The sequence below is a fragment of the Ambystoma mexicanum genome, chromosome 6p, assembly GCF_040938575.1.
Source record: "Ambystoma mexicanum isolate Mex_15411 chromosome 6p, UKY_AmexF1_1, whole genome shotgun sequence".
NCBI classification, from domain to species: domain Eukaryota; kingdom Metazoa; phylum Chordata; class Amphibia; order Caudata; family Ambystomatidae; genus Ambystoma; species Ambystoma mexicanum.
This window is the reverse complement of record NC_090935.1, coordinates 808,129,206-808,144,536: the sequence shown is the minus strand read 5'-3', so window position 1 is coordinate 808,144,536 and position 15,331 is coordinate 808,129,206.

Below are 15,331 nucleotides of genomic sequence, written 5' to 3'. Positions count from 1 at the left end.
CCCAAAGCTGAACCAAGGGGGCAGTTAGCAGTCACTAATACATTCTGGAGTTCTTGATGGCCTGACAGCATCAAACCAGGCTTCTAGCTATTGTTTGTTCAGGTTGATGAGGTTAAAGTGCAGCAGTTGTTTTGTTCTAGACGGAGAACAATGCTGATCAGGAGACGAACAGGAGTTTGCTGTGTTTCCATTTCCAAGTGATACTTGAAGAAGGGCAGACCATGAAGGCCACCCGGGTCAATCCAACAGTCGGTTCGACAGTGAAAAGTCATGTGACTGGATGCGCAGTTTGAGTCGAGTGTCTACCGGATCAGCGGTCGAAAGTTTCAGTTTGAAGGATTCCTCAGGGTCTGGTTGACTGTTGATGACGATTGGCAATGAAGATGCTGGTGGTTGCAAGAGGCGGTTTGAGGGTGGCAGGTGCACTGGAGATCTATAAGTTCAAGCTTGGATGAGGGCATGCTCTGCTAGTGTGGTGCAGCAAGGATCAAATGTGTGCATGTGTTAAAGTGGTTTGAGGTGGTAGAGTGCCAAAAGCAGCTTTGAAAGGTCCTGTAGGTTTGAATGCACAGAACAAGCTTGAATCATGGTTTTAAGTAGTTTGACTGGAGAAACAAAGGCTTCCAGGCTGCTTTGGTGCTGTGAGTCCCTATCCAGGGGCTAAAGGATACATTTCAGTACTTGTTCTCACGTTCCCAGGCTCAGGGGAGGCTGACCCTCAACTGCAGGTGTCCCTTAATGTGGTGAGGTCCTGGGTACCATTGTGGATGACAGAGAGGAAGGTCTTGTACCAACAGAAGTTCAAGCCCAAAGGGATCTGGGTATGATTAGGAGACAGAGCTCCACTCTGGCTTGGACTCCCAGTCTTCATCTCACTGGCAGAGGACTTTGGAGAGATCAACTCTACCACTTGAGGTCCAATTAATTCTTCCCCAGGTTTTAGTTCAATAGTACATCAAAGAAGGAGTGAGAGACCCATTTTTTAAGGGCAAAAGCCCACAGGTGATTGCACTAAACCTAGCACACCTTAGAGGTCAAAATCTTGTTCTTAGAGCAAGCAGACTTTGACTTCTGACATCACAACCAAAGTGCTTTGGGCTAAAGGAAGTGGAGGTGGCAGGAAGGAAAGATAGAGGCATAGAGAAACACAATGGTGGAAGCTTCCTCAAGCTGTAACGACTCTCACTGTAATTTGGGGACAGATTGCCCTTGCACAGTTACTTTGAGTTATTAGTGTTAGAGACAATGTTAGGCTTTTGAGACACAACTTTAATGGATCTTTTTAGTTTTGGACATCCTGGCAATTTCACTAGCGTTCTTTGAGGCAGGGAAACCCATCTTAGTTGTAGGGATAGAAAGGCATTCTTCAAACCCTTTCTTGATCATCAAATGTTTCTGCCCAAAGCCACCATTGTGTCCAATCCTTACTTCTGCACACTTTACACACAATTTGTCCAGAGAAACATTTATACACAGCACATTTAAGAGCTTACAGAGGACATATAATATGTTACTTGGTCTATTTGAGTACATTTGTTGAAAGATAACAGCATAATTGAGCAAATTGAAAATGTTAATAATGAATGAACTGAGACAACAAAATCAATACAAAACAAAATAAATTCAAAAGTGGTACAACCTAATTGATCTCAATTCTTGTATCACTGCACCGTTACACACTGTTGGGGCAGATCCCTTGCTCAATTGTGCAGCTGAATTTGGGGTGATGTACACTCAAGTGAGCTTCAAGAGCACTTTGGACTGCACTTTTCTCGAGCTCCCATAAGCTGACAACCACTCCACAATGGATACTTTCGAGTAGGAACAGGATTTACTGCCTGCTCCTGCATGGAGGCACTTCCCACCATGGGTGGGCAAGGAGTCAACTGAGCCAACACAAGTCTGGTAGCTGTATGCTGTGCTGCCTGCTGTGGTTCAGCCTCTTTCTAACACCACTGTGATCTATGTTCTGTGACCTGCATCTCCAAACATGTAGGCAGATGCTTCCTACGCATCACAGGAAAGGTTACCAAGGTGACAGAGGCAGTGAATGGCATGTGTATTTAACATGCTCAGCATTCTTCCACAGAACCTCATTATCGCAGGAATGGCAAAAAAATATCACACACCTTTGGCTGTTCCTTTGCCTCAGGAGGTACTGCCACACCCACTGGGGACCCAGACTAGAAATTAAGTGTTGTGGCAGTGCACTTGTGTTTGTGCTTCTTGGGATGCAAGTGCAACTTCCCAACCGTGGGAAGAGGTTCAGACTGCATACATTTTATTAGCATAGTGATTTAGCATTTTTGTACACGTGCTATTTGTAGTTAGTTCCAACACCCTTTAGAGAGCATCACGTGGCATTTATGTCTGCAATAGTTTAAGGGCTTTGTAGCAAGCGTTAGTGAATCATGTTGTGTTGTGTTTGCGTTTAGGGGAACTCAGAATATGTTGTTTTGGTAGTTGGTGAAAGGGTGGCTGAGGTGCCACATAGTGCAACATTTAGTATGATAGATGTTGATGTTTATTGACATAAGGGCTATCGGCTGTGTTAGCAAGAGTTCTGCCATGTTTGACTAGACCCTGTTAGAGGTTGCAACTTCTGTTAGTTAGAACATTAGGCTCTGTTAGGCATAATAATATGCAGTACCCTTTGGGAACACCACACACAATTAAGACTACAAGTGTCAGTACAAATTCACCTTTGGTACAAGCCTGTACTACACAGTAAAGTGGTAGCAATGGCTGAGAAGCCAGACTTATCTCAAGAGTAAAATGAGCAGTACAAGAGATTACACAAAGGACAGCAATCACTATGATTCAAACAAACACTGATTCAATGTTTCTGAGTAAAAGAATATACATTTATGTACACCATCACTTATAAAAACAGTTCACTATTATAAAGCAGCAGAAAATCACAGTTTAAATACACTGCACAACACCCAATCAATTCTGGACAAGTTAAGCTCAAAATGAAGTGTGAGCAAATTGGCACTCCAGCAATTTAAAAGGGAGGAAAGGCAAGGTTATCCAAAATCAACAACACCAACAGGTTATAGGCAGGGCAATATAGAAAAGGCTACTACAACTAGGATTCAAATCAATAGGTCTGGGCCAGTGTTAATGGTTCAGAGTCTTTGCAGAGGATAACACAGTTCAAAGCAGTTTGCGGTTAAGTCTTTGCCAAGAGTTCAGAACGAAGTTGGTCGGAGGAAAAGTTATTCAAAGGAAAAGAGAAGGAAAAGTCTTCGCAGAGGCAAAAGATTTCATGCACTTTCACTGCGGCATGACGGAACGAACAACCGAATTATGAACAGTACCTTAAAGAAGAAGAATGCTGTAGCTGAGGCAGTTGTTCCTGGTAGTTCCTGTAGGCTCACGGTTGCTGAAGCTTCAGTCGTGGGGACAAGAAGAAGGACAGCTGGAGGGTCCTGCACTGCCAAGGGAAAAAGCCAGCAGCAGAGCAAAGCGATGAATAAAAGGTGCGCTCCTTAAAAGCACAAATGGACTCTCTCACGCTGGCTATCTGGTTTCCTATGGCACAGCAAATTCAACCAGGCTGAAGAGGGAGGTCCAGGGGCTTTGTGAGCTAGTTGGTCGCACCAGGCTCAAGGGGAGAAGACTCCTTGTAGATCTCCTCTGTCGACGAAGTTCAGGCGATTCAGACTTGCAGCAGGGCTTCACCGGGTGTCCACTAGTTGCAGCAGTCGTCTTCCTTCAGCTTCTCGTTGGCTCTCTCGATCCAGTGCTGACTCTGCCTTCCAGTCCCAGAGACTGGCTTTTCATGCACCAAATCCCCCATTCACGAAGCCTGGCTGTCAATCACACAGCAGGGTGGCCTTGGTTGGACAGCCACCTAGCCAATCAAACTAGAGTGCAACTTGGGTCTCCAAGGAGACCCTGTGCCGGGGGCCTAAAACCCCTCCCTCACATCCTGCCCACCCAGACACTTAGACACCTAAGGATAGCTTCTGTGCAGAAGCCCGCCAAGGATGGCGAACAAATGAACTAAACCTGGTTTGGCGCGCAGAGTAAAACACTAAAAAGACCTTTACAAAAAGATATGGCAGAAAAACTCGATCGGAACCAAGTTAAAATAAAAATGGGTTACCGGGTTGAGTTTGAGGCTACCACCATAGCCTCTAACAGTACCAAAGGCTATTTTCATAGCCCGCGGTAGAGCGAAAAGGGTAGATACCACTGCCACCAGCCAAATCTTAGAGAAAGGGGAACAAAATAATATTCCATGAGAATCAGCCAAAAGGGGATGACTATTAATTAACCCTTCCAGTATTCTATTGTAAGATAGGGTGTACTTGGTCTGTTAATTTAAAAAGACTAGTAAAGCCAATGGCAACTTTACATGCTCTGGGAGACAGTAGTCAGTCCCAGAAAATTAAGTTTAAAGTGGGAAGTCTGAAAAGACAACCCTGTGTCACTGCACTAAAGGTGCTGTGTGACTGTAAGACTATTTTATTTAGCATTTGTATGCAGTGCCACTGCATGGGTTTAATGCATTGCTATATTGTGGTACAGCAAGGCATGTGTTGCCAGTGTGACATGGATATGTATATGAAGACAGGCTATTCAGTCAAAAAACGATTTCTCCATCTAAAATGCAAACAATTTTTTTACATGTAAAATGCACATTTTTTTTTTCTTTTCTCATCTGAAATGCCTCGGTTGCAGGAGACACATTAGAGGATTAATGAATTAACACCATTAACCATACTAACATAATTCTAACTTTTAATATTGTAATGTGTTCTCCAGCGCAAAATGAGGCAGGCTGAAACTCACACTAGACTGTGTGCAGATTTTTTTTTTCTCTCTGTGCTCTGTCCACAGTATTTGCAGGAAGCAAAAACTCGAATAAGCAGGAAATCAGTTTTGTTACAGTTGCTTGCTGTAAAAGTAGGCCATTGTTCAAGAGAAGGAGGTTAGGACATGATAGAATTTCATTGGTTGAACTCGTGTTGTAGGCTGTAACAGAGCTTTTCTAATGAATCTCGGAGAGAAAGAAGGGGAGAAGGCATTTGGCACAGCTGGGAGAAAGACTCGGCTGGTGTGGCTGGGGAGTTTCCTGATTGAGAAGAAGGTCCTAGTGCACTGCTACACAGGTTGGGAAATTCCAGTCAATAAGCCCTGGCTTGAGTGACGGCAGATGAACGTTCTCGCTGGGGTGATTTAAGAGGGGGCACTGAGCCATTTCCAGAAGGCGACCAGCCTGAGGAGTTCGCCTGCAGCACAAGCTCGGTAAATATATTGCAGAGTGCGGGGGCGGTGTGTGTGTGTGCGAAACCTATTCAGGCAGAGTAGAAGAGGAAATTCCTGGATTTAATCAACATGTCTAATGTTGCAAATTGAGTGTTTTCTTGCTGTATTCCTTTTCATGTTGTTACAGATAAAGTGAATATTTCTACTGCTGTGAAACTTCCAGTTATTTCTGTAAAAAGGGTAAGATGGTGTTGAAATGCAATTGTTTATAATACACTAAAATATCTGAAAACAGACGGGTAGTGTGTTTTTATTTATTTTATTTTTTTCTTGGTGCATCTATCATTATAGCATTGGTAATATGGGGAAGATTTTAGACAGTGCATTTGTCAATTTTCATGCAGATAAAACAGAAAGAACAAGGTAGCTAAAAATCAGACTTGGCAGTGAAATAGCTGTGTGCATGGTTCCACTCAGTATATGTGTGTGTGACATTTGAGTGGGACATAATGGAATAGTCTGCTGGAGGTGAATGAGTCAGCAGAAAGTGAGACTTCTGGATATAGTTCACTAATGTAATAAATTAGTGATATACCACATGATTTAGCTCGCTGGTGTAGATAAGTCAGTGAGAACAGCCCAAGGTGGCACTCTATATGAAAATGTGGTGTTTCTGAAATGTAGGCCTGAGGTCTCTCTAGTGATCACACGAACAATCTAAACAAAAATAATGGGATCTGGATGTTGGGGCCACAAATAAAACAAAGAAATCATGCCCACAAGAAAAATGCACACCAACTAAATATATCTGTGTACTGAAATAATGCTCACCACTATACTACCATAATACCAACCCAATCTAAATGTAAGGAGTGATTATTGCTAAATTACTTTTTTTTGGTGGTAAGAAAATACCGCTAGGCCCCAAATCTACACAAAATACCCAACATATTTATGGTGCATTTCAGGCCGGGAAAGTGATCACAGAGCACCTACTGGGCGTGGCAAGTGTGCCTCACACTGCCATCTGTACATAAAAGGGAATCCATTTCATAATAGCAGTGTGTCACTAAAAACGAATTTCCGAATGTCACAAAGGGAAACCACATTCTCAGACCTAGTGCAATATTTAGAGGCAAAGTTATTTGCACATGGGACGTGGTCATCGAATAGTACCTCAGAATGGCATGACCGCATTCAGGGTGAGGTGCAGAAAGAAAAACTAGACAATATTTTTGCAGAAGGCAGCATAATTCAGGTCTGCCTTACAAGGTTATTGAATGCAGCCGATAAAAATGCAGAGAAAGATTGTCTAATACGGCTATTTTTTTTTTTATTTAATTAAAGTGTTTTTTGGTTAATTAAAACCTTATACACTACAAAAATATTATAAGCTATGCGCCAAGATCTGGTTTATTTTGAATAGGTCCCTGCGAATGCAGGAAAATGATACCCAGCTAATTAACAGGTTAAAGACTGATTTAGATGGGGCAAACAAGAAAGAGGAAATGTTAAGAACAGAGTTGGATGTATGTCAAAAAGACATGCAGTTAAAATGCAGAGATTTTAATGCTCAATTGTCCAAAAGCAAGAAACAGTTTGAGAACAGTGAGCAATAATTGGTACACTTAAAAGCATTAGTGGACCACATTAGACAAGATAAAGATGAGGTGGTTTCAGAGATGCAAGTTTTACAAAAAGAACATTTTGAAAAAGAAAGTGACCTCCAAAACGTAGAACAACAGGTGATTAAAATGCTTCAAGAAAGAGAAAAGCGAAATATGGAATTTAATGAATGCCAAATGCAAATGTGCGACATGCAGAAGGTAATTAATAAAATGAGTGATGAAAACAACTATTTGCAAAACGAAGCAGACAGGCTCCTTAAAATGTGTAAGGACTTAGAACAGCAAATGTGCATTCCCAGGTCCCAGGAGAGGAGGCAGGGTACTACATTCAATGGAGTGGAGGTGAATTCTATTTCTACCCAAAGAGCTAGTGCTCCAGTGACTGGGCCGGTGACTGAACTTGCTTGCAGTGCCCTTGGGGGATTTGATATTCCCTTTGGGGGCCGCCACCAATCCCATACACCTGGAACCAGGATTGAGTCACCAGGTAGTGCAATTCCATGCATTGCAACCAGTAGACCCATAAAGATAATGAAATCTATCAAAGCCCTGATCAAACCATTTAAAAAGGGAGGGGAATGCTGCATAGAGGATCACTTAGAAGCGGTTCATGACATCTTTAAAGCCCTCCAGATCCCTAAGGAACGGTACAGGCAGTATTTTCATTTGCCTTTAGATGCTCCGACGGACAGCATCATAAGGGGATTAAATGAACAGCAGAATATGACATGGGCGGAGTTTGAAAAAGAAATTAGGCGTAATTTTTCTCCTTTCCAGTCATTACAGGAGGCAAAGAAAGTTGCTTACGCAATCACTGCTGGGCCTAATACATCCCCTCGCCAGTTTTTAAAAGACTTAAAAAGAGCATTTTCTCGCTTTGATGTATCTTTTGACCCCAATTCTAATGAATTTAAAACTGCCTACTTCTATGGGCTACAGAAAGACATCATATCTCAATTGGTCCGTTAATTTGATCGTGACAAGTCCCTTGAGTGGATTGTGCATCAAAGCACAAAACTATATGAGGTACTCTATTGTCAGGGTAGAGAAAGTGATAAAATGAAAGATACTAGATCTAAATCTAAAGAACTCTCAGCAACAGTGATGGAAATCAGGTCAGCCAAAATGTCCCTTGAGTCTGCTCAAAGTCTACGTAAAAATAATTCGGCACCTGAACAAAGGATTAATCAACAAAGGTCATCACACTCTGCACCAATGTTTCAATCACATGATCCTAGTAATAGGGAGAGCTGCATCAGCCCTAGGTATTTAGGAGATAGGCCCTGGACAGGCTGTCGGCCTGATAGGTCCAATATGAACAATAACCAGAGACAAAATCAAGATCAAAGAAATGATGGTCCCTACCAGACATTGGGGACAAAGAGCAAATTTGATCCCAACACCATGATATATCCCGATATGTGGATCGATTTTCTGATAATGGGAATCAACATAGGAGCCAGTACCCACAACATGAGAGACAGGACATGAGACAGAACATGAATTACACCCCACGGCAGTACAATGATTCCCCAGCAGGGGGCTATAACCAAAGGATGGGTGCACCCCGCTCCCCTCCACAAATGAATCAAGAGTTCAGAAACCATCCCAATAGAAATCACTCGCCTGAGAGGTATGAGAATAGATCCAATCAAGGAGAAAACAACCAATATCGATCTAGGCCACAGAGAGAGAATTCTAGAGAGATGGAAAGATTCCAGTGTCTCCAGGCCCAAGTGAAGATGTTGGCTGAACAAATAGGAAGGCTCTGTAAAGTACAAAAACAGTCCTCAAAGGAGGGGGCAGATGGCCATAGCAATGACCGGGGAGCTTCTGAAAAGTGACTAAGTACTCAGGATACATACAGCGCCGAAAAGACAGATTGTTCTGATGTAATTTCGCATAATGACTCTGAGATGTTTAATGATTTAAAAGTGAAAATGCCAGTAAATTAACATGTAACAGAAAGTGCAAATACTTCTAAAAGAGAGGTACGGTTTAACATAGAGCTAAATCAAACATTGAAGATTTGTACAAATGAAATAAGAAAAACTGAAACTCCAAAAGAACAAAGAGACAGATTTAAGAAAAATGACTCATGCATGGGGAATACCAATGAACAGGGAGTAAGTGGGGATGCTATAATTTCTTCCCTGGACACTCAGAACAATGACCAAACACAGGCAGAAAAAGGAAATACTCAAAAGGAGGGTACAGGTCAATCACCTGAAGAATTCTTTGAGCCACATATTTTTGAAGAGGCTGAAAGGGCTGGTACGACACAAATGCACAGAATTAAACAATGACATATTGCTGAATGATGTTGTTACACATGTTCGGTTGGGGGGTTGTAATGTCCAAAAAACCCTGAACACGGAGAAATGAATAAAGTCTATCGCGCAGAAATGGACAAAAAGGAGGGAAAAATGTCTTTCCATTTACCAATGTGTTTAGCCAAAAGTGAAAAAGGCCTGAGAAAGGTGAGCCCCGAAATCAGTAAGAATTCACACTTCTTATGTGTGTTAGAGGAAGTTGAAGACAGGGATTATGCACCCATCACTGTAGAAGAAAAATGCCAAACATTTGCAATGATTGACACTGGCGAACAGGCCACAATTATGTCTAAGGAGCTGGTAAAGAGTATCAATGAAGGGAGATCCCCACAGAATCAGATCACGGTGAAGGAAAATCAAGGTCCAGTGCATAACTTTAACGGGGAGGAGGTGCCCATTATAGGTATAACTGAGGTTGACATAAGAATAGGAAAACACAGAATGAAACAAGAGGTATTAATCATATCTCTTTGTGAAATTCCATTTCTGATGGGGACAGATTGCCTGAAAAGATTGTCTCCTCTCATAGATGGGGTAAATGGAGTGCTGTGGTCCTTAACCAATAAAAACATTGAGACCTAAGAAACTAAAATCACAAAACAGCAACATAAATGAATGTCACACCGTTGCCAAAACAAATGATGCAGTGGAGGTGTATGTCCAGAATAGTTGCATACCTAGTGTCACTGTTATATTAATGTGTCAAGACAAAATGCAGAGCGACAATGAAAAACTACTTGTACAAATATACTTGGACCCAAGGAAAAAATGGCAGACTGCCATAGATGAGCACACCTTACGTTTTTATTTAAAGGAAAAGACATACAAACAGGATACTGCTCCCAAAGTAGGTTCAGAAAAACACATTACCACTCTTGCTGAAATACACATGGAAGATGAGCAACCATGGGTTCATGTTGGTATAAGTGACTGTTTTAAAACAATAAAAGCCACTTTAGCGCTTGAACAGGAAAGGAGCTTAATTAATGAGAAATTGTTGCAAAAAATAATGGAGAGGGAGGAGATCCCGAAATTTAGGATTAAAAACCAATTTGTTTCTGGGTTGGACAGTCCAGACTTTGAAAACCGAATTGCACGAAGATGCATGCTGAAAATTAGTAGTGGGCAGAAAACAATTTACCATAATGTATGGATAGTGAGTGGAGCACAAAATGACTTTTACATGGGCAATGACATCATGCACAGAATGTGTATGGTGTTAGATTTTCTTAATCAAAAAATATGGTCACGCCTAGGTGGGCCGGTACCTGAATTTGAAGACAAAAGAAGGGCTTATCACTGTGCACAACTGGTCCCTTATGCAATTGAATTACAAATGAGGAAAGATACTATTATCCCTGCATTTACCAAACAGTTTGCAATAACACTGAAATGCAAAAATGGACAGCAGATGAAAGATTCTGATGCATTTGTGTGCCTGAATGAATCCATAAAACAGCAGGGCCTGGATTATGAATACATTCCATTGGTAGATATTAGTGAAGGGTCTGTAAAAATTATGATTAATAATAAAAGTTGCCAAGATATTCATTTAGAGGAAAATTCCCCATTAGGAATGGCCAAAACAAAATCACATTATACTGCAGATCTAAATAACATGGTGATTGGAAATATCCCTGAAAAGTATGTAGATGCCAAGGGTGAGTTGCCAGAATACCTGGACTCTCAGCCCAAAGGAATTTTTTAAAATTAATTCTGTGTACCCTTATGATTTAAGTGAGGCAGTGTGCTGTTATTAAGAGAATTGTATAACATTTGACTTAAGTGAAAATGAAATGGAAAATCAGCCCATTGAAATGGAAGCTGACATGCCAAAACATGTAAAAGTGGCAGCTTTACAAATAGACACAGCCACACAGCTAGAGGAAAGCGCAGAGATTCCCCTACCAGAACATTTTCTGGAATTTTCCAAAATGGTAGAAGAGCAGATCTTATTAGCAGATGCGTGTGACAACGATGAGGATAGAAATGAATTGAGGAAGATATTTATGGAATTTAATGATGTATTTGCCAAAGACGCTTATGATTGCGGGCTAACTAATTTACATGTGGCCACACTTCCGGAAGGGTGTAGCAGAAGCCCAGTATTTGTACGCCAGTATAGACTACCGCTGGCATGTTTAGAATCATTGGCAGAGATTATTAAAAATTTAGAATCGCGAGGAATCATCAGGCCAATCCATAGCACATCCAACACGCCCATTTTAGGTGTGTTAAAGCCAAATGGTCAATGGCGGCTATGTGCAGATTTGAGGGAGTTAAATAAAAGAGTACCAGTGTCCAGATGGCCTCTGCCATTCATTGATCAGGGCCTAGCTCAGGTACATGGTTCAAAAGTGTTTACCACATTAGATCTCACCTCTGGATATTGGTGCGTGCCATTGGCAGAGGAGATACAGAATTTATTTTCCTTTACATTTGACAGGACTCAATACGCATGGGTTAGAACTCCGTTCGGATACGTTAATAGTGGAAGTGAATTTGGAATATTTTTGAGGAAGGCCATGCCTGATGCAGCGGAAAGAGGAACCATAGTTTATGTGGATGATGTCCTGATAAAAAATGAAAGCTTAAAAAACATTTTGATGAAATAAGACATGTTGTTGGCCAATTGCAGAAAGCAGGCACCAAAGTATATTTACAAAAAGCCCAATGGTGCAAGAAAAAAGTGAATTTTCTAGGCCATGAAGTAACTGAACATGGACTAAATCCACAAAAGAAGAAAATAGAGGCCATACAAAAACTAAAAGACCCTAAAAATGTGAAAGGGGTGAAAAGTTTATTAGGAATGACAGGCTATAACAGAAAGTTCATTGAAAATTATGCTGAAATCACTCAACCATTGACTAAACTGCTAAAACTAAATACGCCCTGGAAATGGGAGAAAGAGCAGTCTGAGGCAGTAGCCAAATTGAAGGAATGTCTTGTAAAGGCACCATGTTTAGCATACCCCATAAAGGATAGGGATTTCTTTATAGAAATAGGTTTCTCTGAACATTGTATGTCAGCAGTATTATCGCAAAAACATGATTTGAATCACAAAACCATTGCCTATGAAAGTAAGGCATTTTCCCAAGTTGAAATTAAATTTAATGAATGTGAAAAAGCCCTATTAACCACTGTGTGGGCCCTATTAACCACTGTGTGGGCCTGTCAATGCTACAGCATTTCCGCTCCATTGTTCAGGGAGAAAAGGTGATTATTGAAACAAATCATCAACCTTTGCAATTTTTAGAGAGTAAAAGAATTAGGTCAGGTAATCTAGCGCAGTCCAGAATCACTTCATGACGCTGGCATTACAGGGTTTTCCTGTAGAAGTGAGATATGGACAAAATAAAAAAAGCCCAATCGCTCAGGGTTTAGCAGATCTACATGACTGTGCAGCTGAACAAGTATCAAACGAACTAGAAGTGGAACCTAATTTACAGGAATTTGAACAATCATCACACAAAGCTTTTGATGAAAAAACATGCAAGGAGTTGCCAACTGTATATGTTGATGGTTGTGCTTTTCACATTGAAAATGACAGTAATAAACAATAAGTGTCAGGAATAGGAAATGTCGGGTTGAAATGTGAAGGCATTCCCAGCATAGGGATGAGAATTGGAGCTAGGAGCAGTCAAGTAGCGGAATTGGCAACCATTTATAAAGAAATTGTCCTAGTGACTGATTCTGACTATGAACGAAATAGTTTCATGGAATATTTACCTGGCTGGAAAGAGAGAGGCATGATTACATACAACAAAAAGCCACTTAAACATGGTAAAATGATACAAGCCATAGATAAATTGGTGTCAGGAAATGATTTGATAATATATACTGGAGAAAAATTTGTGGGCATTTAAAAGCTCCAGGAGAGGATAAGGAGGGAAATGATAAGGCAGATCTCCTGGCTAAAATGGGGCTGTGATGGGAGAATTACTACCTATTGAACATTTACTGGGTGAAATACAGATTGATGCAGTAACACGTTCTAAAGCACCAAAGGAGACAGAGCAACCAGTGGTACAATGGGGTTACAATACACCAGACCAAGATTTGATTGAGGCACAAAAGAATGATCGAATGTTGGGAATCTATTATAATCATTTGCTTGATCCTGAACAAAATCCTTTAACAGAAAATGATTGTGCGGGAAAAGAAGAATTGAGGGTGCTATTAAAAAATAAAAAACGAATTAGATTACAGGATGGACTCATGGTTAGCGAGTCCATAACAGGACAGATACAATGGGTGGTACCCCTTTCATTCAGAGGGTTAATGCTACACCATGCACATGATGCTATAACTGCAGGCCAGAGAGGTTCACCGAAAACATTGGAAATACTAAAAGATTATGCTTATTGGCCACATATGTCCCAATATGTAGAATTATATACTAGAGGATGTCTAGTATGCGCCCAATTTAAACCCGCTTCACCAATGCATAGAGCCCCATTAATGAAAAGAGGCCTAACTCTTCCATGGTCAGATTTGCAAATAGACTATGTAGGGCCTGTGAAGAGGTCGAGCAGAGGGAACCAATACATTTTAAGTGTGGTGTGTTTGATGTCGAAATGGATTGAGTGTATTCCTGCACCAGATTGTAGTGCGCAAACAGCAGCCACATTGCTAGTGAACCATGTGTTTTTTCGAGGTTCGGGTGGCCACAAAGAATTGAATCAGACAGAGGAAGTCATTTCACTAGTGCTCTAATGAGTAAGGTATGGCAAATACTGGGTGTGAAAAGAAAACTACATATTGCATATCGGGCGGCTTCTTCAGGTGGAGTTGAACGGGGCAATAGGTCTGTGATGGACATATTAAAGAAATTTGTGGCAGAGGCAGGTTCCAGCTGGGATTTACGTTTACCTTTGGTTTTGATGGCAATCAGATCAACTCCTGCCAAATCAACAGGTATTAGCCCCCATGAGGTCTTGACAGGTAGAAAATGGTGTTGCCACAACACCTGCTATACAGAACACATGAGCAGACACTTGTGAGTGCATCCACAGTTCATGAATACATTGATGAACTGAGGAAGCATTTACAACATGCATTTGCTTTTGTACAGAGAAATCTAGAAAGAGCTGCTGACAGTGCCAAATCATATTATGACAAAAAGTCAACAGTTAAGGAATACTGTGTATGGGATCAGGTGTATAAATTTCATTTTGGAAAAAGTAAACAGAAAAATTCCAAATTCCTAGCAGCCTGGCAGGGGCCATTCCGAATTGTAGATAAAATCTCTCCTGTAGTTTATAAAATTTTAAAGATTGAAGGTGAAACAGCAACAGAACAGTTTGTGCATTTGAATCAGATTAAGCCATGCCATCCCAGACATGAAGTTAAACGCCTTGTGCATGTAGAAACAGATAAAGTCCCTTGAACATAAAAAGTGAAATAAGTAAGTCCAGACAGAAGGTAGCGACAGAGAAGTTAAATAAAGATGGTTGATTATTATAATGGCACATAAACACTGCAATATATATATGTATATATATATATATATATATATATATATATATATATATATATATATATATATATATATATATATATATATATATAAAAAATAAAAAAAATAAGAAGCTGAAGTTTATGGAGTTGGTGTGCAGAATGAAAATGTATTAAATATTGAATGCTGTTTTATGTATGATTGTTTTCTTTTTAACCTGTGCTTAATTTCAGAAGGCGAAAGAAAAAGGGCAAAATGTTTTACAAAGCATGTTTTATTTTTGGCAAAAGAGTGAAATTAGTATTGTGCTATATACTTAATTTGTTTCTTTTCTATTTGATTTAGAATATTAACGTATTTGTACCGGAGGTCACGGGAGATGATGGAGTCCTGGAGCCCACGTGGACGGATTCCGGAGAAGCCCCGGCAGGGGGCAAAGACCAAGGCTGCAAAGCAATCGGCATTGAAGATGACACCAGCAATATGGTTAATAATGATGATATTCGGAGGGAACTTCAAAAATTCAGAAGCACAGGTTGTCATTGAGCCTGGACCAGCATCTGGTATCGTGGTAGAAGAGGCACCAGGATTCATCATGAGCGATAGGAGGATGATTTTCCAGAATATCTACGTACCACTGAATCCTGAGATTTTGATTGAAAAACATTTGAACCATACTGGAATTAAGGTTG